Genomic DNA, 27,725 nt, shown 5'->3' with positions numbered 1-27,725 from the left:
CCTCTAGGCTAAAGTGCACCTGGAGCCTGGGGTGGGAGGCTTGTTTTTCAGTAGATACTTTTTGATTGGCCAGTGGGTCAATAAGGTTGTTACATTCTCTGAACCAGGAGAAGGCTACATAAGCCCTGATGTGTACCTTTGTTTGGGGGCTCACTTTGATAAGTGTTCTGTGATTTGATCAGATGAGACTCTGGAAAGCAGTTGTTGAGAGCCCGGGCTTTGAAAAACCCAGATGTTGATGAAACCCAGATGTTGATTTGGTATGGATGTAATGGTTGGACAGTTTGGAAACTGTATACTTGATCTGTTTCTCTGTCTTGATAATTCTGTCTGTATATTATGAAGTTCAGGGTGCTGACCTTTTTCCCCTGAACTAGGTAAATGATACATATTTGACTGATTAAAGTAAGCTTGTTAACCCATTTTGAGTTGCTTTCCTTTAACAAAGCAGATCTAAGAACCTGTGTTGGCAGCCACCCTGGGGATGCTTGGGGTGCTTGCTGCTACAGTTGGCTATTCACACAGGAAAAATCAAAAGGTCAGGAGCCTAGCTTTCCCATATAACTCCAGTAAAGTACTATCAGAGGTACCAGATTGGCATATAGGCAAAGAGGTACCAGATCACAAAATGATGCAGAAATGCAAAGAAAAGCAATAGTAGTCTCCTTCATCCAACCCAAGATTGTGCTAAAAGACAGCTAGAAACCAGTGAGACCCATCTGTCATGGAAACCAGAAAAAAAAAGTATAGGAAAACAAGTCATACTGTGCCAGTGTTCTGACCAGAAATTCACCAGGGGCACCTGAAACATGTAGCACATTTTTTTTTTTCTGAGTGGGGAAGGAGGAAGCCCAGAGTGCAAATCTGGGAAAATTATAGGGGAATAAGAAATCCAAAGTGCTTTATTTGCTCTAACCTAACTGTAGATGTAAGACTGGAAACTAGCAGGCATTTTGATTGGAACACAAGGAGGTGGGGAGGAGATGGAGGGCAGAGGTCCAAAGCATTCTGACCTGAGACCACTAGAGGACCATGAAGATGAATAGGCTCTGGCCAGGCAAAAAAGGGGACAGGGAGAGAGGAGGGATGAGATTAAAAGGAGGAATAGAGAAATGGAAGAAAAAATTAAAAGCAAAAAAATCCTTCAATTTTGGAGGATGGCTCATACAGGCAGATTAAAGAGAAAAGAAGAATGGGTTTTGGGTGAGGGTAGGAAAGGTAGGACAGTGGGGCAGAAACAGAGTTGCTTCAATTACAGATCTCTTTCCTTCTATCTTACCAACTTCTTCTTTGGAAAGTGGGGTGCAGGAGACAAAAAATACCTCAGAGATATGATAGGAAGAAATAAAAAATTAACAATGAACTGTGAGCATGAGTACTATTAATTTAGCCATAAAATTTCCAATAGCAAAATAGATTAGAAACAAAACCCACAATTGTTATTAAAGCTTGATCAGTTAAGATATTATATCTCCTGATATTTCATAGTGTGTATATGTATGTAAAAACATACATATATATACTCCTAATTATTTTTGTATGAAATTGCTAAAATTTACAGCTAATTATAATTTTTATAGACCTCTGCCTTTCCTAAACCAAGGTTTTTGTTCTCATATATTTAGAGGACATTTCAGAAACAATAAAACAACTTCTTTACTAGTTCCTTTAAAAAAGAAAGAAAGAAAACAGAACAGAACAATATGTTGTTTACAAGAAATTCTTTTGAAATATAGACTCATAGAGTGTGAAAATTAGGAATAGCAATCATGATCTCAGAAAAAAGGGATAGTACAAAAAAAGACGTTTAAGAGATGAAGGAATATGAATATTTTTCAGTTGTTCATGACACCTTTGCAAAATTTGGACATATGCTTAAAAACCTCATAACGAAATGCAGAAAAACAGAAATACTAAATGAATTCTTTACTAACCACAGCAAAATAAATATTATAATCTATAAAGGATCTTTGAAGAAATCAAACAAATGGAGAGAAAATAATTTAACACTCAAGAATTAGTAAGTCAATGAACAAATCATAGAAATAAGAGATAATTTTATCAAAGAATATTACAACTAGATAATATACCAATTCTTTCAGAATGCAATAAACTAGTACTTAGGGGAAATTATATGTCTCTATAATCATTTTTCAACAAAAAGAGAAAGACCAGATCAATCAAAAGGATATATAACTTAAAAAATTTTTAAACAAAAAATAAATTAAAATTACAAGTAAGTGCAAAAATAGAAATTCTGAAAAGCAAAACATAGATTAATAAAAGTAAAAGAAAAATCCATGTAACTGATAAAACCAGGAGCTCCTAAATGAGGAAAAAACCAATAAAATAGGAAAATCTTTAACTAATGTGATTTTAAAAGAGAGGAAAATCAAATAACAATATAAGAAATTCAAAAGAATTGAAAAATGTTTATTAAGGGCTTGCTACCTGCTAGACTCTGTAGTAACTCATATAGATACAAATTGTTGTGTTTGTTCTTGAAGAGGAAATGATGACATGACTTGCAGTTGACTTTTATTTGAATGAGGGAGGGCTGTGCAAGGTCACAAGCCTCTTTCTCCTCCAGAGCCATATGGATCCAGTCTGATAGTCTCAGAAGACTGGAGACGACCCAAGATGCAATAGGAGAACCTGGACCTTTTAGGTTAAGGCCTTTTCAGATACTCACTTATGTATTATTCAGTGAATAGTTCTCTTTAAGAAGTGAGTCAAGGGATATCCCCTTTAATTAGGAAAAAAAAAAATCAAGCTGGGAGGGGGACACTCTCAGAGTTGCTATTCCAAAGAGAAACAGTTACCACTGACATTCACTCTAAGCCAGGAGGGCCCAAATACAGCCATTAAGTGGAGCTTGGGCAGACCTATTGTGGTCCAATCTATGAGCAATACAAACAAACTTGATAATTCCTACCCTCAAGGAATTTATATTCTTACTGGAAAGAAAACACATATAGGAAGAGAACTAGAAGATAGTAAGAGGGGATGGGAGATGCCAATGTGAGGATAAAGCATTTGTCAAGGAATAGGAAAAGAAGTCCAAACAATGAATTGAGGCATGAGTGAGGGGAAGTGCATCTGAAGCCTTTCCTAGAATAGTGATGCTAGCAAAGGAGTCACAAATAAGGAGAGTTGGGTCTCAGGGTGGAAGTTTTCTACAAAGTGGTAAGACAATTTTCAAGGAGGAAGAAAAGTCCAGAGAAAGAGCTGAGTCACAAATAATATGACATGTGGTTAAATTATTAAACAACAAATGAAGAGAAAATAAAGCAAAATGTTACAAAATACTTTACTCATTCTTCTTGTGCTAAAAAAAACTGATAAATGAAAGAATAGAAGACAGTATGAAATATCCCATTGGAAAAACCACTGACCTTGAAAAAAGATCCAGGAGAGAAAATTTAAAAATTATTGGTCAACCTGAAAGCCATGATCAAAAAAAAAAATCCTAGACATCATCTTTCAAGAAATTATCAAGGGAAACTACCCTGATATTCTAGAACCAGAGGACAAAATAGAAATTGAAAGAATTCACTGATTGCCTCTTGAAAAAGATCCCAAAAAGAAAACTCCTAGGAATATTATAGCCAAATTCCAGAGTTTCCAGGTCAAGGAGAAAATATTACAAGCAGTCAGGAAGAAATAATTTGAGTATTGTGGAAACACAATCGGGATAACACACGATCTAGAAGCTTCTACATTAAGGGATAGATGGTCTTGGAATATGATATTCCGGAGGTCAAAAGAGCTAGGATTAAAACCAAGAATTACCTACCCAGCAAAACTGAGTATAATACTTTAGAGAAAAATATGGATATTTAATGAAAAAGAGGACTTTCAAGCATTCTTGATGAACAGAACAGAGCTTAACAGAAAATTTGACTTTCTAATAAAAGAAGCAAGAGAAGCATTAAAAAGGTAAACAGGAAAAAGAAATCATGAGGAAGTTATTAAAGTTGAACTGTTTACATTCCTACATGGAAAGATGATATTTGTAACTTATAAGACTTTTCTCAGTATGAAGATAAGTGAAGGGAATATTTATGTATATATACATATATATGTATAGGTAGGTGTATGTGTGTGTATATGTATGTGTGAATATATGTGTACATATATACAGAGACAGAGACACAGGGTCAGTTGAATATGAAGGGACAATGTCTAAAAAATAAGATTAAGAAGTGAGAGAGGAATATATTGGGATAAAGAGAAAGGGAGAGATAGAATAGGGTAAATTATCTCATAAAAGAGGCAAGAGAAAACTATTACAATGGAGTGGAAGAGCAGGAAGGTGAAAGGGAATGAGTTAACCTTACTCTCATTGGATTTGGCTTAAGGAGGGAATAACATACACACTCAATTCTTACCCTACAGAAAAGTAGGGAGAAGGGGATAAGAAGGGGGAGATGATAGAAGCGGGGCAGATTGGGGGAAGGGGTAGTCAGAAGCAAACACTTTTGAAAAGGGACAGAGTCAAAAGAGAAAATAGAATAAATGGGGGGTGGGATAGGATGGAGGGAAATACAGTTAGTCTTCCACAATATGACTGCTATGGAAATGTTTTGCATAACTACACATGTATAACCTATATTGAATTGTTTGTCTTCCCAGTGCAGATGGGTAAGAAGGAAAGAAGGGAGAGAATCTGGAATTCTAAGTTTTAAAAACAAATATTAAAAATTGTTGTTACATGCAACCAAGAAATAAGATATACAGGCAATGGAGTATAGAAATTCATCTTGCCCTACAAGAAAGTAAAAGGGATGGGAGGGCAGACTGGGGAAAGGAGTAATCAGTATGCTTGCCATCTTGGGGTGGGGGGTAGAGGAGAGATGGAGAGAAAATCTGGAACTCAAAATCTTGTGGAAATGAATATTGAAAACTAAAAATAAATAACTTCTAAAAAAAAACAAAGAAAAAGAAAGAAAGAATGTGAAGCAAAAACAACAACAACAACAACAACAAAAATTGAATCAGGTCTCCCAATTCTGACCTCAACAATTTGGTGCCAAAACCCGGGAGTTCAAGTATTAATTGGACTCTGAGGATCTTATCCTAGCCACTGGGATAACAGGTAAGTACCCTTTTCTTTGTTCTCTTCCCCAGAACTTTCTGCTCCTACTGTCTTCCTAGCAGCAAGATCCCTGGAGTGCCCAGATACTGCCAACATCATCTGAATCTCTTCTGACTTCTGGGTGGTAAACAGGACTGTGGACCCTTGTGCTGAGCTGGTCACATTTGTTTTCTCCCCTCAGTTCTTGGACGCTGGAACAAGCATTGAGAGCTTGCTGGGAGGGAAAATCGGGGAGGAGATCTTAAGAAAAAGTGCCTAGTGTTCCATTGTAACATAGCCTGACCTCAATATAATCTAGAAAAGTGATTTGTGAAGGGGATTTATAAACAAAACAAACTTAGTAAGAAATTTGGTCTCCAAGACTTAAAGAAAAAGCACCTTGCTCTGCTTGAGCGAATTGTTTGCCTACGCTGTTTACCTATGTTGTACCCTGGTTTACCCTATGTTGTTCCTTCCCCTCCCCCATGGGACCTTGGGGGAGATTGGGAGGTGAGCTACTTTTCTGTGACTACTTTTCTTTGGGGGTTCCTATACTCGGCTTTCAGGGTCTTTGTGCCCTGTGGGCTTCTGCTCCTGGTTTTCTTTAGGGGTCCCTGGCCCCCTGGTTTCTAGGCCTCTGTACCATGTGTCATTAAAACTTTATGTGCATTTTCTAATCTTTTCTTTTAAAAAGTGCTAAGATTATTGGGCCTTAGAAATTAAAATGTTACCACTAGTGATTATGAAACCATATTTGATTTGTTCAAGCCTGTGTAAAAGTCTTCTGTGTAGAGGAATTCCTACTGAGTAAGTTCTTAAATGTCTGGTAAATTTTGTTATTGTGATAAGGCTAGTTTAATTAGGTATGTTCTTGCCTTAAGAAAAACAAACAAACAAACAAACCTGAATTTCCTCCAAGGTAAACACCTTTTGGTACTTAGGAATTTGTGATTATTGAGAATTTTGGTTTTATGGCACTTTGTTATTTGTGATACTTAAAAGACATTTTAGGGTGGCTAGGTGGCTCAATGAATAAAGCACCAGAACCTGCCCTGAAGGCAGGAGGACCTGAGTTCAAATCCAGCCTCAGACAAGTAACACAAAAAAACTAGCTGTGTGACCTTGGGCAAGTCTCTTAATCCCAATTGTCCTCCAAAAAGTAAAAAAAAAAAAAAGATATTTTATACCAACATGGTTTTGATAAATCCCAATCTTTAAGGTTTCCAGCTAATTTACTTTATGAAAGTTTAGTGATTATTTCCTTTAACATCAGAATAAATTGTAAGCTTTTTTTAAGAAAGGAAAAAACTTTTTTCAAAGAAATGCTTTGCAAAATCTTTTTGTACAATTTTAAAGGCCTCCTAAATTTTCATTTGCAAACTAATTTGTTCCAATAATTTGATAGTGATAACAAGTATGTTGAAACCTATTGTGAATTTTCTGAGTTTGACTTCCAGGTTTGTTGTGTACACGGATCAGCCTTAAATAGGTGCTTTCAGAGAAAGAGCCATTGGTTCCTGTTTCAGGTATCCTAAGAAAGGGCACTAGTGATGAAGTTTAAGCTATCAGTGCTCCAGACCCCAAAATACCAATACACTGGGTCCTGCCAAATGAATTGGACTCAAGCCTTCTCTCAGCCAAAGGAAAGCAAAGTTTATTAGAAGTTCACCGTATTGGGTAGACTTTTAAGGAGGCTCAGTATCTGTAAGGCTTACATTGGACAAGCAGGCCAGAATTATCTGACACAGAGCAAGTCTGTGCTAGAAAATTCTATGGAGATCTCACACCATATGGAGACAAGATGGGGTCTTATATACAGAAAGGTTGTGGAAGGAATGAAGGAGTGGTCTAGAGGAGGAATTTGGGGAGGTCTTCAGGAGTTGTCAAATGAGGTGAGACTCCAGTAATGAGTTTGGGGAGGGTCTTCAGGAGGAGTTGATGAGATCAGACTCCAGTAAATGAGTGAAGTTGCTAAAGGCTACTTGGAGATGATAGACTATGGTAGGTTAGGCCAGTTCAAGGGTGTAACAGTTGAGGATCAAGGGTGGGGGGCTAGCTGGATAATGGAAGGCCAAGCTAGTAACAAAGGTTTGGGCAGAGCCACAATGAAAGGTTTATGGCTTCATACAAATGCCTCATCAGATGGGAAGATTCAATCTGAGTTCAAGGGGTTCCCAGAGCCTGTACCTCAAGGATTCAAGGAGAACTCAAGGGGGTTCTCAGAACTGTACCTCATCACTAGAATCATGACTCTCAGTCTGAAAGGTTCAGTGTTCCATTATAAATTTTTAAGGGATGGGCATAGAAGCTAAAAGTTAGAACAGCTAAAAAACAGCTTAGCAGATTCTACAGTTTTGCAATTGATCTTTAAGGAGTTTTGAAACATCTACAATCCTTGGTCACTCCCTTCTCCCACTCTCTCCTTGAGTAGAGGGTATCTCAGTAGGATTGCAAATAGCCCTGGAGTTTTTCTATTAACTCCTCTTATCCCAGATCAGATTAGGAAAAGAGAATTTCACCCTTCCCCCCACCTGCAAATTCACCTCCTCCCCCCTGGTGAGAGGAGGAAAGGGGTAAGAAGCATCAGCTACTATGATGCCCTGCTGAAAGCCTGGAAGTACCTCCCATGAGATAAGAAGTCAGTGATGAGGTACAGGCTCTGGGAACCTCCCTTGGACTCTTGATTAAATTGTCTCATTTGATGAAGGATTTGCATGAGGCAATAAACCTTATATTGTGGCTTGGCCCAGACCTCTAACCTAGTTACTAACTTCTAACTACTAGCCTAGTTACTAGCTTAGCCCTCTATTGTTCATCTACTTCCCACCCTTGAGCTATAAAAATGTCAAGTGGCCTAGTCCCCCATTGTCTGTAGCCTCCACCTACCTCCCACCCTTAATCATTCATTGACCTCATTAACTCCTCCTGAAGACCCTCCTCAAACTCCTCCTCTAGACCACCCCTAGATTCCTCCCACAACCTTCTGTATATAAGACCCCATCTTGTCTCCACGTGTGTGAACACCACAGAATAGTGAGAGCACCATAGAATGACCTAGCACAGACTTAGTCTGTGTCTAATGCAAGCGGACTTTTGATAAATTTTACTTTTCTTTGGCTGAGAAGATTTGAGTTGAATTCATCAGGCAGGACCCAGCGTGTTGGTATTTTGGGGTCTCCAGAGCAACCCTAACCCTTTTAGTAGGTACCCTCTTCAGTTTGCAGTCATCTGCACTGGGTAAGGCAGTCCATCCTTCTAGCAATAATTGTATATGATCTGGGAATGCAACGGATGTCGTCTGAAGCTTATTGTTGTGCTACAGCTAAAACAATTTGGTTATTGCATATGAAAATTGTAAGATTGCTGGTGGTTTTAATGCTAAAACCTAAAACTGGTAATTGACTACTGTGTGTGTGTGTGTGTGTGTGTGTGTGTGTGTGTGTGTTGTATGGAAAGGAGGATTCTGACCATTCAGAGAAGTCCTGAGCTCTATACTATGGGGTGGAAAAGGCAGCCCCTTCTCAGGGGTCCCTCTCCATCCTCCCTAATTCTATAAGCTTGTCAAAGAACTTGTTTGGGTTATGGAGTTCCTAAACAGGGAACTTGGTGTGATAAGAATTTGCAAATATATAGAAATGATCTCCAGTGATTGGTTTTGCATGAGGACAAGTTTAAATTTGAGATGCAAGTCCTAGTAAAATTCTTGATTAATGAAATTTGCCATTTGAGGTAAAAGCTCTTGGGACTATAATGGATTTATTTTGCATTGTCTGATGGATCATAAAAATCCACCAATAGTCAATAAACCACCATATGAGAGAAATTCCACAAGCTACTCAGAGAGAATGTGACTGTTACAGGTGTAACTTTACTTGCTCTTACATTTGGTCTGTCTAGAAAAGCCGAGAGGATAATCCTAGCCTCAGCCTAGGATGGGATCCTCCTGGCTCAGCTTCCCCATTGTGTTCCTTTGAAAAGGAATGTTTATCACCTATTACTGAGTCTGGCTATGAGGTGGAATTGATAGTGCATGGTTAGAGAACTGTGACATTTTATCTAATTAAGTCTTTGCCTTTCCTTTTTATGGAAAATTTCTGTAATCAAAGCAAGTGGTCAGTAAATGATGTGAGTACAATGCAAGAATGTGAAATCTTGCTGGTTTCAATCTGAATGGGTAGTTATTCCATACCCCAGGTGGGTAAAATTGCATAGCCATGTGAAGGATTAGATCCCTGGAATAGAATATTCTTTCTGAATGATATGAAAATAATTAGATAAAGGGTAAGGAAGTTTGTGAAACAACAGTACAAAACAATGTTGAATCATTATCCTATAGACTAAGTCCAGGATACATCTGAGCTATTAGGACAAAATGTGTATTTAAGCAGCCTAAGATTATATTCCTTTTTATATCTTGAACAACTTAGTGGATGGGTATTTGGCCTAGTTATCTGCCTGTTACTAGATATATGTCTGTATGGAATAAGGTCCTTAAATGTTTCAAAATGATGTTAAAATAATTGGGTATTGGTACAACTGATTGAGGGACCTAGCAGTTAAAGTGAGGTAACTTATGGAATATTTTTGTATTAATGGACAAGTCAACTTCATTCAAAATTTGTTACTATTGTGCAAATAATACCTTAAACAGGTATTTATTTATTTATTCCTGTGTGTTCTGTGGTCCAAATATGTTGTATTATAAACAACTTATTGAGATGCACTTTTTGAAATTACTTATGGATCCTCCCAAGGTTTTTATGATAACTAGAGTAAAAATTGGTCTCTTATAAGTAAATTCATCTGTATAACTATTGAATTCAAGGGTAGAAAGCTTCTACCTGCAAAGTGTTGTTACTTATATTTACATGTATAGAGTTGGATCCTCAATAACATCTGATCCTCCTAAAGGAATTGGAATCGGGGTGGAAACTTCTGGGAAAATAACAAGATTAGATAATCCTATATGCCAAAGTAAATAATAGCATCATGAGGGTCTTGGTTTCTTTCTTGTTTTTCCTATATTTTGACATCACTGTTAATGCTCCTTCTGAACTTCTCTGTCAGATTTATGTCTTCTAGACTATCAGCTGTCCACCTGCAGATGGTCATGCAACAAGCATACCTGTTCCACATTCTTCTGATCCCCTAGATGCTGCTTCAGCCTCATTTCACTCCCCTCCCCACCCCCACTCAAGCAGCATCTTTGTCTCTCTCCGAAAAGCATTTGGGTGGATGGTGAGGCAGTCAGGAGGCAAAGATGAAGCAAGCAGAAGGCAGGATGTGAGATTCAAGATAAGATGCTACAGAAAAGTGGTCAAAGAAGACTATGCATTGAAGCCCCTCACTGTGGGGAATGGCCTGTGTGCTTTCTAGCTATGCTATGTTCTGGGCCCCACCTTTGAACTATTTCTGTTTCTGGCCCACGGATTGCTGATTCCCACCCTGTGCCTAATGTTAGGCCTGCTTCCTCCAGACTGGAACTCTAATGCCTTAATTCAAATACAGAGTTCTGTGGGGCAAGGGAGAATACATGATTGCTGGGTATGTCACCATCATTCCCAGTATACTAATTACTGCCCACAACTCTCCTCCTATTTCCTGAAGATCCTGTATGGAATTTATCCTTTGACCACTCAAAAGATATTACAGGCAGCCTCTTGGATGCAAGACATCCACTCCAGCCTGATATCTCCCCCTACCTCCTCCTGGGGGTCGTGGCTCCTCTCCCTTCTTTCCCCTGTTCTGACCCTGAGTATTAATCACTTTTTATTCGTTCTTATACTTGGTCCATGCTTGTTTAACCTCCTGGTCTGCTTTGTGTCCTCTCACCTGCAGAAATTCTACTTTTAGCTCTTATGATATCAACTCCTGCCCTCAGGGTCCCCAAGTGATTTGCCTTTCTCCCCCCTGAACTCAGCTAACACCACATTCCACACCCCAGTGCTGGCCAATCTTCCTCAACCTATTCTCAGCCCCTGAAAGGGACTCTTAGTCCCTGTTCAATAGGAAGCAGCTACTGAAGACAATGATCTTTGCCCCTTGTTCCCTGAAAGAATTCTCCTGCCTAGTGGTTGGGCTGGGAAATGATCTGGACACAAAAGTGCCCTACAGGTTAATATTAAGGGTTAATATTAATTAATATTACTGGTTAATATTAATACTTTGGGAGGTCCTCCTGAGCCTGAGAGTCTCCCAAAGTAAACTTCCCCCTTATCCAGGACCATAAAAATTCCTGGTCTCCCTGCCTTCTTTTATCTTGTGTTATCCATCTTCCTCATCCTGTCCCTAAATTTCCAACCCCCATTAGAAATCCTAAAATTACATCACCATCCTACAGGCTGTATAGCTTTCTGGCTATATAAGTCTGGTCCTTTTCCTATATTAGTGCCTTTGTTTGCCTTGCTAAATCTCAGGCCCATATGCTTTTGCATCAATAAAGCTCCCATTGACTAAATAGAAGGTCTAAGTAAATTCTTTTGTTGTTGGGGGGTGAGGGGGAAGGCAGGACAATTGGAGTTAAGTGACTTGGTCAAGGTCACATGGCTAGTAAGTGTTAAGTATCTGAGGCTGGATTTGAACTCAGGTCCTCCTGAATCAAGGGCTGGTGCTCTATTCACTGCCACCACCTAGCCACCCCATAAGTGAATTCTTTCAAAAACTGAACCAGCTCTCCCAACTCTGACCTCAACAGTAATCATATTGTTTCCCCTCTAATGTAAATGTGGTTTCAAAATTTAAAGAATGAAAATAAAGACAATTTTAGACCAATATCATGAATAAATATTTCTGCAAAATACTGAATAAATTATTAGTATACTCTAGAGTGAAATATTGAAAAGATTACATTACAATCAGGTTGGACTTATATCAGAATATAAAATTGTTACACTATTATTAAAACTTTGAATATTAAGTCATGTTAGTAAGAAAATAATAAAAACATGATTATCTCAATAGTCAGAAAAGACTTCTGATAAAACACTAAATGGAGAAATGCCAGAGATAAGCATTAATAAAGACAGAGATAAGATTAGGGGCAAAGCAAGGATTACATTATCGCCACTATGATTTGATATAGTTATAGAAATACTGGCTAGTTTTAACAATAATACCAAAATAAGAAGCAGAGGAAAATCATAGGCAAAGAGGAAACAAACATAAGAGAATAGTGTCTGGTAATCCCTGATTTCTGCTATAAGGACTCACTAATTGTCAAAAATTGCTGGGAAAAGTAAAAAGTGGTCTGACAGAAATTAGTTTTAGACTAATTTCTCATGCCAAATGCCACAATAAGCTTCAAATGGATTGATGAGCATATATAAAAGGTCATTTCATAAATTAGAAAAGCAGTGAAGGAGATAAGTTTCACATATATTAATATGGTTCTTAAACAACGGATAAAGAGGACCATAGGAGATAAAATGATAATTTTGGTTACATGAATTTGAAAAGCATTTCCACAAACAGAAGCAATACATTTAACATTATAAAGGAAACAATGAGGAAAAATACAGCAAATTTCTTTCAAAAAAAGTCTGAAAGTCAAAATATAGAGAATATGTTCAAATATATAAAAATAAGAGCCATTCCCCAGTAGATAAATTACAAAAGGATATGAGCAATAAGTTCTAAAAGGAAGAAATATGAATGATCAAGTCATTTAAAAAATGTCCCACATCCCTAATTCTAAGAGAAATGCAAATTAAAAAAAAAAAACCTCTGGGGTTTATTCTCATACCTATCAAATTAGCAAATGATGAAAAAGAAAAATGATGGCTGTTGGAGGAATATCGAGGAACCACCATAGCAATGCACTATTGGTAGAGCTACAAATTAATCCATCCATTTTGGGAAATAATTTGGAACTAGAACCAGAAAGTCACTAAATTATGCAAACTTTCTGACCCAGTGATCCTACTATTCATGTTTGTCAAAAGAAAGGACAAATTTGTGAAATAGTCATATAAAAAGAAATGGGATGCACAATAGGATGGTTAAACAAATTATAGTATATGGATATTTATGGAATATTATTGAATTGTAAGAACAGATGAGTGTGATAGAGAATTCTAGTGAGACTTAACATGAACAGGTACAGAATAAAACCAGCAGATCCAGGAGAATAATTTGTAAAAAAATAACTACAATGCGTTTTTTTAAAAGCAGCTTTGAAAGACTTGAATTCAGACCAATGCAATAACCAACTGATTCCAGTGGGTTTAATAACGGAACTTGCTTTTTATCTCTTGAGAGTGAGGTGATGAACTAGAAGTTCAGAATGATATAAACATTTTGGGTATGGGCAGTGTGTGCCTTTGTTTTGATTGACTATGCAGACTGGTTACTAGGAAAGGGTATCTGTCTTTTGAGGGGGTGAGGTGGAAGGTGGGATATAGCTGATGAGAGAGGAGGGTTTGTAATAGAGATGCCAGTAGAAATACAAGAGGGAAAAAAGAGCATCAAGAATTCACAAAAGTGAACCAAAACTGTTTCAGAGGAAGTTACAAACTGAACAATTTTAAAACGTATTAAACTTAATATATACTTTTTAAAAAGTGAACAATCTAGATATAGTAGTGATTTATAGTTTCCTATGCAAGACTCTTGCTCTATTTACAAAAATAAATGTTTGTCAATGTTTCTCAATTTCAAAATAATGAAAATCATTTTTATGAGAATATATACCATCCAGATTATGATATGTGATTGAAAACCTATAGAGATCATCCATTAATACACATACCTTCAATGGTATAAATGAACTGGGCCCAGAACAGAACAGAAGGAAAGAAGGCTGAATTACCTTTGGAAAGTTAAAAAGTTATTTTAATGACTCCAAGCTTTTTTCTGTAACAAAAACCCATCTTTTAATACCAATTTTCTTCTGGTGATGACACATGGTTGTGAAGCGCGGCACCCTACATCATTAGGAGAATTTAAGGTGAAGCTCCCCCAGAAGGGCAAGGGAGAAGCATGTGGTAAGAATTAGCCCGTTACAACACATTCCAAAAAAGAATGATGAAGAAGCACTGCAAAGGATGTCATCAAAGAAATGTGGGAGTGACAAAAAAGATGAGATGGTCATATGGTGAGAGGGAGGAATAACTAACTGATACACTGCCCATGTGCTTTTTTGGTACCTTCACAAAATCAAGGGAACCTAAGGAAAGACTCCAATGGCAAACTTAGGAGAGGATGTGGGCAAGAGTTGCCCAGGACAAGCAGATAAGGTTGAATAGTAATTTGCATTGTTGGTGTGGATATACAGACCAAAGAGATTTCAGATCATTTTATTTGAATATTTCTCAGGAGTAGTTCTATACTTAGTTCACATTGATGCATATTTCTTTTGGAAACTTAAAGCATTACAGTTCTCTAACAGCAAGAACTATTTAATTCCTACTCTCCTATGAATCAAGCACATCTAAATAAATGTTTGCAATTTTCATTGGTACTTGAAAGACATAACATCCAGGTGTCCAAACAAGATTCATATAGCACGTCTGATGTTTTGATAATACACACACACATATATATGCTGGTTTTTCTTTTCATTAGCAAAACCTGAGCAGTTTTTTAAGTCTTCCTCTTAAAACATTTTCCAGTTTGATGTTTGGCAATCAAGACTGAAAACAAGGTTTATTCCCTATTTTCTTGCCTTATTTACCTATTGATAGATTTTAAATGCCAGCAGCTGTGTTCACACTCCTTCACTTGAGTTATTTAAACTGTGAAACAATAGCTCTGCTATCAGAAAAGAAGGAGAAGAAGGAAAGGGGGGGGAAAGCCCTCCCTCTAGCATCAGAATAGGATTCTTGGTAACACAGCTGAAGATTTCCATGAAATTTCAAGCCCACAGTAAAATGCCTGAAATTACCATGAAGAACGGAAGAATTAGTCTTTATGTATAAAATTGCTGATGAAGAAAGTTTTCATGGAGCAGAAAAACCAGGAAATAGAGTTTAGTTAATCCAGAGTCTAACCTAATTCTAGAAAATATCCTAGAAGTGGACAGTTTACAAGTTTGTTTGCTTTTTAATTCAGTTTTGTTGTGTTCACAACTGAAGCCAAGCAGGATATATCAATCATTTGATATCATCTTGGAAGGAGATTGAGTGCAAAGCCCCATATGTCTGTGCTAGGACCTTTACAAGTTAACTTTTTGATCAATAACATCCTGTACCAAATCTAGCTTGAATACTGAGTACCTTCTAGAAGGGATCTTGTTAATCCCTGTAATGCCAAGCAAAGGCAACTTCCCAAGGTTCAAAATACCAGCATAGGTGCTCTCCATTTTATTCAGTGAAAAATTAAGAACAGAGAAAATCAAAATATAGCATCATTCAAAATACAGCATTCACCAAGTATAATTCAATCATCTCCAAGTACTACTCCACCCCTAGGCTATACATTCATTTAGTGAACCACAAAGCCCCTCTTCTCAAATGGAGATTAGTTTCCAATCATAAGTAAAGTACAAGGGGGCAGCTAGGTGGCACAGTGAGTAAAGCGCTGACCCTGGAGTTCAGAGGACCCCGAGTTCGGTTCCGGCCTGAGACACTTAACACCCACACAAAAATACTAGCCCTGTAACCTTGGGCAAGTTACTTAACCCCAATTGCCCTCCAAAAGGCAAAAAAAAAAAAAAAGTAAAGTACATTCATTTTTTCAATCACAGAGCACAAAAAAGTCAAAAGTTCCCCACCCTTGGATCACAATTGAATCTACCCCAGAGTTACAACAAGCTTAAGCACAGCATTTAATACCCAAAGAGAGGTCTTTTCTTCATCTTGACAAGAGTCAAGTTTTCAGCAATCTTTGTTCCTGGGGAGATAAAGCTTAGCAAGGCCACAAGATACATTGCCAGTGTCTTCATTAATTCATTCTCTGTCTGCAGAACAGTCCTAGGACCCCTCAAAACATTAGCAAAAGCCTCTTCCAGTATTTCTGTAAACATACAACAAGAAAATCCTTCTTCAGGGCTTCTGAACCAACAGCAAGGTTCCAAAAATTCTGCAACAACAGGACTGTCCTTCACCAGTGGACAGAATTCACTCTCTGTCTGCAGAACAGTCTCAGGAGCTCTGAACCAACAGAAAGGTTCCCAAACTTCTGCAACAACAGGACTGTCTTTCACCAGTGAACAAATCTGGCAAAACAACATCAAAACAGACAAAGTACCAGCATAACAGCCATGTCTCCTCAGTCCTTGGCAGCTCTGGGTGGAAGCTCTCAAAAATCCTGGGCAATTCAAATTGGCCCTCAGCAATCCTCTCTGTCTCTCTCTACCTACAAGATGCTGCTTCCAAAAAGTTCTTCTGCCTATCTCTTTGCTTGTGTCTCTCTAAATTTACATCACCAGCTCCTCCCAGTTCACCACTCTCTTTTCACATCAACAAGTCCATCCCACAAGTGGAATTCACAAGCTCTGGGTTTTAACACAATCAGTCCAAAAACCAAGCCAATACAGGGTTTTTTTTTTTTTAATTCCATTACTATTACAATCCCTTTCAGGGAGATCCTAGACATGATCCCAAACTGTCTTTATTTAAAGGATTGTCCCCTGAATCCTACTCTAGGGTAGCAGCATAATTAGAAAGCAGAAGAAGCTTCCATCTCTCCTTGGGAGCTGAACTCCATCAGACTGTGAATTTAGTCTGCATGAGCCCATAACTGGGGGTTCCTTAGTGAATGAAGGAGAACCATCCCAACTAAATGAACTCATCATATATGCTTATAATATAAATATCAAAATGTAAAGATATACAATATATCAATTTTGTTGTATTTTTCAGGCATTTACAATCACATCTAACTCTTTATGATCCAATTTGGGATTTTCTTGGTAAAGTTACTGGAATGGTTTGACATGTCCTTCTCCAGCTCATTTTACAGAAGAGGAAACTGAGGCAAAAAGGATTAAGTGACTTGCCCAAGGTAAAACAGTTAATAAATTTCTGAGGCTAGATTTGAACTCAGGTCTTCTTGACTCCAGGCCTGGCTTTTTATCCACTGTACCACTTAGCTGCCCTATTCTATCAATTAATAAACATTTACTAAGCACCTACTATGTATCAAGTATTGTGCTAGATGCTGGGGATAGGATACAAAAGTAGAAATAAAAGTCTTTGTTTTCAAAAATCTTACATTTTTTCAAGGAAAACATGAATATGTGCCTATCTATCTATCTTTCTAACTCACAAGGCAATTTTGGGAGGAAGGAGAGAGAAGAATGAAAGTACTAGCAGCTGAGGATATCCATGCCTTGCAATTTTTACCATAGTTTCTGTTAAGGTTAAACACAATTATGTCGTATTAGGAGTATAATGCATCATGCCAAATAGGAAGATTTTTGCATTTGCTTTGAAAACATTCCCAAGTTGCATTCCAAGGTCAGTGCTTGGGTTTAAAGGGCAACACATCTAGGCATTACCTAGGCCTTAATGATGTGATTATTAGCCATAAGCAAAATTTTATTGGAAAATATCTGTATGTTACACTAAATGATCAACCCCTAAAAAGGGTCTGTAATCATCTACACTAAGATCTTAGGGTATGAAATATGTCAACAGCAAGTAAGAAAAAAAGATGCATTATAATTATCAAAAAGCAACAATCAAATGTGTTGTCTTTATATTAAAATATGCTTGCTTGCAAAATATTTTAGAAGTAAATTATCCATTAGTATTACTTGCTTGCTGGCTAATTGTCAGTAATAATCCCTTTCAATTACTAAGGAGAAGTAGGTCAGCCAATTTTTGTTCTTAAGAAACTTCCAATTTAGCAGTAGAAGGGAAATCAGCAAGTTGGATTTTAATATGAGTGAGCAAATAAGTTTTTTTTCAGGCCTAACCCTAAAAAATGATGATAGCTATGCTATATAAAAGTAATTATGTTTAATTTTATTTGTATTACTTTCATTTTTAATTGTAATCATCACAATGCATGATCAGTCTTTTCTAATCAAAAGCTTTTAAGTGAGTATTTAATACCAATGGGCATGTGAATAATTTTTGTATTTGTTTTAGATAATATATTTTCTTACTATATTTACACCTATTATTTCCTCCTCCTCCTTTTTCTTCTTCCTTTTCTCTTCTCTCTCCCCCCCTTCATGTTTTCATTTAAAAGTGGGGGAAATTATGTGGAGTCCTATTCTGCTACCACTTTTGGCAAATCTTCATCTTACCCTTTCATTAAATAATAGTGATGATGTTAGTCAGTGGTAAAATTAATTGGATTCTAAATCTCCTAAAACGTTTCCCTTCCTTTAGCAGTTTCTTGATGTTCATAGGAAAAGACAGCAAATGATTAAAAGGTGAATTTTTACATTTAAGATTTCTTCTTCTTTCAAATTAGAGGTTTAAGAAAAAGTACAGAGCAGTTGAGCTTTACCTCTCATTAGCAAGGAAAACAACCATGTATTAATGAAACTAGCCTAGAACTGAGGGGAAGGAGACCTGGGCTATGATTCCGGCTTTGCTACTAACTAGCTGGGTGACCTATAAGGAAGTCATTTTGCCAGTTCGTGACTCATCAATTTTCTAACTTAAGTAATGGAAGTCCTCTACTTCATCATTTGTGTGAAGATGATTCTGGTTTCTCAAAGGCCAGTTGTGCACAATCTCTCTCAGGTCTTATCAATCTAGAAAGGTTGAGTTGACGGACCATGATCCAAGAGCCAGCTGAATTAAATTCAGAGAGGCTCATCAGAAAGTCAATAAGCATTTACTAAGACATTGCTACATTCTAGGCACTATGCTAAGTATTAGAGGTACAAAGAAAGTCAAAAGTAGTCCCTGGAGATAACAAGTAAATAAACTTGCCACTAGAAACTTCCCTGGACAAGAGGAATGGGAGAGAGGTATTGTCATAAATGGGATCTGATGACTGTAGGTGAAAGATAGGAGGCCAAGCATTAAGGAAAGAAATGCATCAGCATGCTTAGGAAGACTGCTCTCCCTAATAGGAGCTTTAGCCTCTTAGGATTATCAAATTTAGTTTTTACAACTTTTCAGGTTCACATAGGGCATACAATCACTCAGCCTCATTCCTCAGCAACTTAAATAAGTAACACTTCACAGAAGAAATAGAGAAAGAGAATCTGCTAAAGGAAAAAAGGAAAGACATTCTGGGGGGACATTTGCAATAGAACTGGCAGGATTTATTATCAGAATGAGAAGTTATTCCTTATTCAAAGGTAGGATGAAATAAAAGGTGATCACATATTTTTACAGTTGTTTTTTTTTAAGTACTTTTAACAAAACAAGGGTTGAGGTAACCATTTAAACAAGCCTGCAGTTGTATCTCACCCACAGATAGTAATAATTGTTACCACAGTCAATGGGGCTTTCTGCTTAATTTGTTAAAATTTTACTTCTTTAATGGTGGACGGTGGACTTTTTTAATATTAGAAAACAAAGTTGTTGTTTTCTACACTTAGTGTAGTGTAGTGTCTTCTACACTGATAGTCTATCAGACATGTAATGGATTCAGTACCTATTTCTGCTCCCATAATACAGAGTAGATGGAAGGCAATCTCAGAGAAAAAATACTGGGGTGGAAGGAGAGATCAGAAAAGACTTCTTCAGAGGTGAGATTTGAGCTGAGTCTGACGTCAATGATTTCAGAAGAGACATGGATAGACATGCATGAAATAATGAAGAGAAAAATAAGCAGAACCAAGAGAACATTGTATTAAGTTATAGCAATATTGTTTTAAGAAGAGCTTTGAGCAACTAAATCATTTTGACTTATAAATATATAAATTAACTACAAAGGACCTGTAAAGAAACTATCTGCATCCAGAGAAAGAACTGATAAATAGAAGTATGTATACAATTATTTTACATGTACATACATAATTTTTGTATAATGCTAGCCATCAGGAGGGAAAGGGAAGAAAAAAAGAAAGTTACATGATAACTTTATCATATATTTAAAATAGAAATTTGTATGTAATAGAGTTGCAGTTTCTTGTGCAATCATCTCTTTTTTCTCTTCTACTGTATTATGGAAATACTTGTTTTATTTCTTAAGTTCAGAATGAATGAATGAATAGGAAGATAAGGAAACTAGTGGGTTGAGAATTCTAAGTATGGTGGGACAACAAGTACAAATGCAGGGAACTGGGAAATAGGGTGCTGGGTATGAAGAACAGCAAGTAGACTGGTGTTGCTAGATCATAGAGTATGTGGAGTTGAATAAAGTATAAAATGACTGGAAAGGTAGAAAGAGACCAGATTGTGAAAAGTTTTAAATGTCAAACAGCATTTTGTGTTTGACCATGGGGAGAACAGGGAAGTACTACAGTTTATAGATTTGTATTTTCTTGTGCAATCATCTTTTTTTTTTTATTACACTGTGTTATGGAAATGTTTGTTTTATTCCATAAATTAAAAATAAAATAAATTTTTAATAAATCATTAAACTTATAATCAAGCATCCCTGCCAATTTGTCATCCTCTTATTTTCTGATGTCCTGCTTTCCTCTTCCAAAGAGATAGGGAACACAGTGTAGAAGAAGGACCATTGAGCTGAGAACCAGGCAGTCTGTGGTCTAGTACCACTTTTGCAATTTGTCAGCTATATGACTAACCAATTTCTTTACTCTTTTTGGGTCTTAGTTTCCTCCTCTGAAACATAAAAATGGAGATTTGAATAAGAGTAAAAAAAAAAAAAAGGAACTTGAAGGAGGGAACTCAGAGTGACAGGGCCTGAGTTCATATCCTAGCTCTGCCACTGACTTTGGGCAAGTCACTTGGCCTCTGGTTTCTTCATCTGTAAAGGCAGGGTATTGGACTAGATCAGAGGTGTCAAACATGGCTCTACAAGGTTCACTGCTCAGGTTAAAATGTAATTGGGACACACTTAACAAAATAAATAAAAATACAGTTGAATATAGATAATGTTAATATGTGGTTTTCTAAATCAGCAAGGACCAGCAAAGATCCTTATATTAAAGGTTTAGTGACCTTATTTCTGTTTGAGTCTGACACCATTGGACTAACTCTCTAAGGTCTTTTCTAGGCCTAAAAAGTCTATGATCCCATAAAGGAGAAGGACTAAGGTCTATTTCAATTATCATATTCTAATGAGGTCACGGTGTCTGCTATGCAAAAACAGTATTGCAACTTGCTACTTTACCACATCTTGAAAATAAGACAACAGAATTTTTGTTTTTCAGGTGAGATGACAGAAGAAATAAAAAATAAAGGATTACCTCATACCTGTTTCTTTAAAGCTGAACCCCAGTTACATTCCACAAGGAAATCAAAAAGGCAACTGGGAACCTCCTCAATTACAGCCCAGGTTTTGCTGGAGGAAAGTGTATAACTAATTTTAGAAGATAAGGGACTGAGTGCATTTACCAGAAGATGAGTCCAGGCTTCACTGACTGGAGATAATGAGGAAGACATTCTTTGGTTTGGTGGGGAAATCATGATTCTGAATCATCAGTCAGGACAGTTTTATCTGATTGTTAAGTTTTTGAGAAAAGCATACTTGAATTTTCCAGGGAACATTTAAGAAGGCCAGCCAGTCAAAAAAAAAAAAAAAAAGCAGGATGAGGAGGAAGGAGGATGGTTAAATCACATTTGAACTTGAAAGAGTTCCACTGTCTCACACATAGTAGGTATTTAATAAATGTTTATTAAATGAATAAGGATGATTTCAAGGTTTAAATATTATATTTCAAAATTATAACATTTAACTAAATTAATTTTTGAGGAATACAGTGAACTATGGTTAATATGATAATAAAGAATGGGGAAGTTTCTCATTTAAAATGAAAGGTAGGTTTAACCTCTAAGGAATTATGAGTTTAGCATATTAACATGCAGGAGAATAAATGGTGATGTGAGGTGAGAGGAGTATTATTCTAAGGTAAACTTTTTCAGAATTAATGAATTAAGGGTTCCTTTATTCAGTTAATCAGAAACAAACATTTAGTAAGAGGCAAGACAATACATTAAGGACTTACTCTGTGCCTAGAACTGTGCTGAACTCTGAAGATAAAAATTCAAGTGTAATGTGGCCGTCTCCCACATGTAGCAAGGAGTATCATGTATGTGACTGGCAAGGAGATAAAAAATAAACATCGATAGTGTTTCCTCCCTTCGCACTTTATCAGGGGATACTTTCAAGGAAGGTGAGCAGGAGGTTAGAGCCAGAGGCTGGTCACTATGCTTTCCTCAAAGAAAGAGGGGGTACCAGTTTAGAATTATAGTTATTTGCTCCATTAAATATTGTTATTCTAGAGGAAGTAATTTTAAGATTCATGCTAAACTAGGGGCAGCCAGGTGGCTCAGCGAGTAAGAGCACTGGCTTCACTGTCCGGATGGATAACCTGGGGATCAAATCTGGGCTCAGATACTTAGCTCCACACCTAGAAACAACTGGCCGTATAACCTTGAGCAAGTTACTTAACCCCGATTGCTTTTAAAAAAAAAAAGATTCAAGCTAAACTTCCGATCAATATTCATGAATGAGGAAAGGGGAACCCTGAGCTTCAAATCCAAGGTTTGATTCCATTCTCACCAAATACCAGTTCTACAATGAGTACAAATAGCAAAAAGCAAAGAAACATTTCCAAGTCAAAAGCAAAACAAATCAGAGGAAGTATACATATAAGAATAAATACCAAAAATGCAGATTTAAGACATTTTCTCATTAGGAGTGTGATAGCTTAAGCAAGAAAGTCCCAGATCTAAACCAAAGGAAAAATTCCCCAAAATCTTTAGTATATCAAACTGAGGATAATAACATAATAGAGACTGCCAGCACTCTTATGCCTGCTTCTTCCCAAAGTCTTTCTCTCCCTTCAATGATTTGAAGAGAAATTGGCATCACAGATCTTCTCTCTTGAACCTAGAACCCCAAATCTCCTCTGTCACTTTCATCAATTCCACCCTGTCCCACAAGTAGTCATAGGGTATTGATTTCCACCAATGAGACAACAGTCTCATACTAATGAACTTCGTGGTTTGAATTACACAAACTAAAAGAAAAACTATCTCTGCTCTCAAGGAAAATTTTGATGAGGAAAAAGCAATGCAGAAAAGAGAGAAAAAAAAGAGAAGGGAGAAAGTACTCACGTTGAGACATGGTAACACAGTCCAGAAAGTCACAAAGAACCAAGAGGGGAATGATGACCTGCCTGGGTCAGTTCCCAAAAATGGAGGCCCTAGGAGTAAGTCACCAATGGGAGAAGGGGGCCCCAAGGGTAGGAGAATGTTCTAGGGTGACTACATATGAATAAGACTATATTTTATTCATGTTTGAATTCTCCCACAGGGCCTATCACAGAACCTTAAAACATCCCATTTGGAATAGACCCCAGATGTCATCTAATCAATCAACAAGCCTTTATTATGCTCTTGTGATATGCTAGGTATTATGCTAGTCCAACGAATGCTTGAATAAGTCTCCTTTACCAATACATTTCACAGTGATCATCCAGTCCTTCTCTGAGGACTTCTAGCAAGAGGCAAACTACTAATTCTGATTTCCCATTTAATTTTTGAATAGTTCTAAATGTTAGGAAGTTTTCCTTTACATACATCTCGAGTGTATATCTCCCTAACTTCCACCTCTTCCTCCTAGTTGTGCCTCCAGGGTTCAAATGTACAAACCTAAGCCTTTTTCCATAAGATCACCCTTCAAATACTACAAGGCAGTTATAAGGGGCCCCAAAGGCTTTTTTTTCAAGTTAAATGTCCCCATTTCCTTATTTCTGCCATTAAAGCCTTAAAGCAATGAAATTAAATAAAAACAATCTATTTATGCCTTTAGTTTTGCCGTAACAGTAATTGTGCCTGTTCCTTTCCTCTCCTTGCCACCTCTTTTTTCCCCAGCTCACAGGCTCATTGGATTTAACTTCCCCCTACACTGATGGGTGTTTTAAACCTGCAGTTAGTAGCAGCCACAGCCCAAAGCTCTTGGTACCAAGCCAAATTTCCTGAAGCTCCTTTCTTTCTTTGAGTGAATTGGTGTTCAGCACTCATTTCTCCCATTTTGCATTAGCCAGGGTACTTGCTTGTTCTTTCCTCTCTTTTTTTAGCTCTTAATGTGATCAAAGAGGTGATAGGCCAATTCAAAAGCCCTTTGGTAAGGGTTTGAGGGGATGACCCCTGTTAGAGGACCTGTTTCAGTAAGTGCTTCTTCTATGGGCATTTGCCTGTTTCTTTAATTTTCACTCTATTGAATCTGGAGGGGAACAATAAGGCATAGTCCCTTAGCACTTAACTTTCAATCTCCCACCTACCCTCTTTTGCACTCACAAAGGGAACAAATGGCTTTTTTTTTAAACTTCTCTTTGTTGCCATTTTCCTCCAGGCAAAATTTTATGGGACTTGGATGGTTTTGTAGGATTTGAACATCTTCTTAGTACTAAAGTTTCCTTGGAATTTTGCTATTTTGGCTAGGAGTTTTTTTTTTACTGTAAGTATTTGTTGAAGGGATAGTGGCATCTTAAACAAATATCTGCTAAATTAATAAACCTCATAAATTACAAAATCCCTGAACACCAACTGCTGAAATACAATCACTCTCTGACCTGAACCTATTAAATGAATAAGTCTGCTGTGCATAATTTACACTAGTGATATGAATGAAAAATAGCTCCTTTAAAAGGAATGTAAAATAACAAAATATTCTTGGTGTTGAAGCAGAATTATTCTTTACTGAGGGTTTTATTTCCTTTGATATTGGTTTATGGCTCATCTAATAATTTTTAGCTTTATTAGTCTTTTGCTTTCAATTGTTCAATGATCTATGATCAAGTAATTATTATATGTTTCTGTATTGACTGGCATATGAGTGATGTGCAAAAAATTTAGCATGCTAATATTCTACATAGGGATAGGAATAGGGACTGGACCTATGATTTCACTAGCATAAGGAACTTCCTGATGAGAAAGCAGTGTCTATCAAGAGAGGTCAGCACCTTCTCTGGAACATATAGTCTTAGGGAGTTGCCTAGAGCACTGAGAAGTTAAATAACTTGCCCAGGGTCACCCAGCCAATATATATCAGAGGCAAGGCTTTAGCCCAGCTTCCTTCATGTAAATGAGTCAGTCAACAAACATTTATTAGATACCTGTAATGGTAATTTGAAGACCTTCCCTGCTCCTTAATAAACCTAAGGGAATTTGAAGACCTTCCCTGCTTTGAAAATATACTCTGCCCCCTAATATGCTGAATGTGGTCACATGGAGCCCGTGGTGGGCGGACTTTGCTAAAGGGTGGAGCAGAGCCCACAGGAAACTGGGAGTCAGAGCTAGCTAGACTGGGAGGAGGAGAGTACACTTCAAAGGGAGACAGGCTTGTGAGTAAATATTGGTCTTGTGTTGGTTTGTGGGAAGGCTAAAGAATGCTGTGGCTCTCTGTGCTGTTGTGGCTTGTTAACTTCTTTGCTAGTATGATGGAATCAGCTTACTGGTTTTGGGATTCAGTTTTCTGGTGTCTGAATAAATGTTTTGCTTCTATCTTCGATATGGAGAGGCTGTTATATTTTGTGATCAAACACCATGCAGGTACATTTATAGTGACCATGGGCACTGTGAATATTGCACTGACACTATAATGCCTACTCTGTGCCTGTTTCAGTGCTAAAAGCACTTAGGATATAAAGAAAGACTAAAGACAGTCAGTCCCTGCTCTCAAGGAGTTCATAGTCTAATGGGGGAGACAACATCAAATCAACTGGATACACACAAGTTCTATATACAGTATAAATTGGATATAATCTCAAAGGAAAGTATCAATTGAAGTCCTACCTTCTTAAAGAAGTCTTTACCAAATACCTCTTAATGGTAATGCCTTTCCTCTGACATAATCTCCTCTCTCTATATATCTCATTTGCATACCATTGTTTGCATGTTGTCTCTCCCATTGGATTGTGAGTTCCTTGAGACAAGGGGTTGTTGTTGCTTATGAATTCCTAGTGCTTAGCATTGTGTGACACATAGTAAGCATTAATAATTGCTTGCTGACTTAACTTGACTTCCTGACTCCAAGCCCAGTTCTCTATCTACTACATAACACTGTTTCTTAAGATGATACATAGATTATGTGTACTTTCACATAAATACTATAAATGCTACTTCATAAACATCAGTAGAACAAGACCAAGACCAATTTATTGATTTTGTTGCTATAGTTGTTGTTGTTCAAGTCATTTTTAGTTGTGTTTGACTCTTTATGGCCCCATTTGGGGTTTTCTTGGCAAATACATGGAGTGCTTTGCTCCAGCTCATTTTACAGATGAGGAAACTGAGGGTTTTATTTCCTTTGATATTGGTTAAGGGTAAAATGACTTACCCAGGGTCACACAACTAGTAAGTGTCAGTCCAGATTTTAACTCAGGAAAATGAATCTTCCTGACTTCAGGCCTGGTACTCTATCCACTGCTGCCCAGCTTTATTGACAATCTTATCTAAAGAAGCAGAGTGCTCTAAGATATCATGGTCATAAGAATTTTAAAGGACATCTAACCCAAAAAGACCTTAGAGGTCACGTAATCCAGGAACATTATTTCATAGTTGAAGAAACTAAGTCTGATGGTTAGGTGATTTAATAAAGGTTGAACAGCTGTTTACTATCAGAGGTTATAGCTGAGTACTTCCAGTATTCCACTCTCATGTTAGACTAATACTTAGAATACTGTTGGATACCCTATATATAGCAAACCAGTGTTTCAAATAGAAACAAAGTCCACCAAACTTTAAGTACTCTGACTCCTTGACTTAGAAAACCACATTCAAGCATTATTATCTATGTTCTTTTGTATTTTTATTGATTTTGTTAGATATTTCCCAATTATATTTTAATCTGGTTCTGGCCAAAGTAAGGAGTGTTGTGGACCTCCTGCTTGATCACTCTGTACTAGACCATCAGTGTAATCTACCTAGAAGGTAATTACCCCATTCTCCTTGAATGGAATGTTTCTAGGTGTTGAAGTCTAAAGAGAGGAAATTAATTTTGTTAAGAAGATTTGGGGGTTAATGGCACAAACAGGCCTTAGTCACACAATGCAAAGAAATCTAACTAATGGTTTCCATAGTGAAGGCTGTCCAGTAGAGGATTTATGGGAGGGCAGGGAGAAAAAGTCATGTGGTATAAGAAGTCAGATATGGGTTACAATCTGCATTGCTGGAAGGAATATTCCTATCATTGAGATATCAATGGCATCAATTACAATGGTAAACACAATACCCAATCCATAATAAATACTTAATAAATATTTGTTGATTACTTAATTCTTTGTAGAGGTGGGTGAAAGTGATTTGTTGCAAATACCAGGCAATATTTCTCTCTCTAGACCAGGGTTGGCAAACTATAGCATGAGGGTCAAATCAAACCTGCTGCCAGTTTTTGTAGAGCCTGTTAGTTAAAAATGGTTTTTACATTTAACTTTTAGACAATACAAAAACAGGAAGGACAGTTGTGGATAAGCCAGATTTGGCCCAGCCCTCAAACCCTCAAGTTCAAGTTCACTGATCTCTGGTCTAGTATACCTTGGCCTCCCTAACGATGACCTCATCTTTGATACTAGATAACTTGTTACAGGTGAAGGGTTCCTAATAGATAGCCTTGTTAGTTCCAGTCTCCCTCCTCATTTCTGTTTCCATCCTCATATCTGGTT

Source organism: Petaurus breviceps, unplaced genomic scaffold, assembly GCF_028583685.1.
Source record: "Petaurus breviceps papuanus isolate PSGF00001 unplaced genomic scaffold, PetGlider_PUasm1.0 90842, whole genome shotgun sequence".
Classification (NCBI taxonomy): Eukaryota; Metazoa; Chordata; class Mammalia; order Diprotodontia; family Petauridae; genus Petaurus; species Petaurus breviceps.
The sequence above is the reverse complement of the archived record's forward strand: the minus strand, read 5'-3'. Positions refer to the sequence as shown.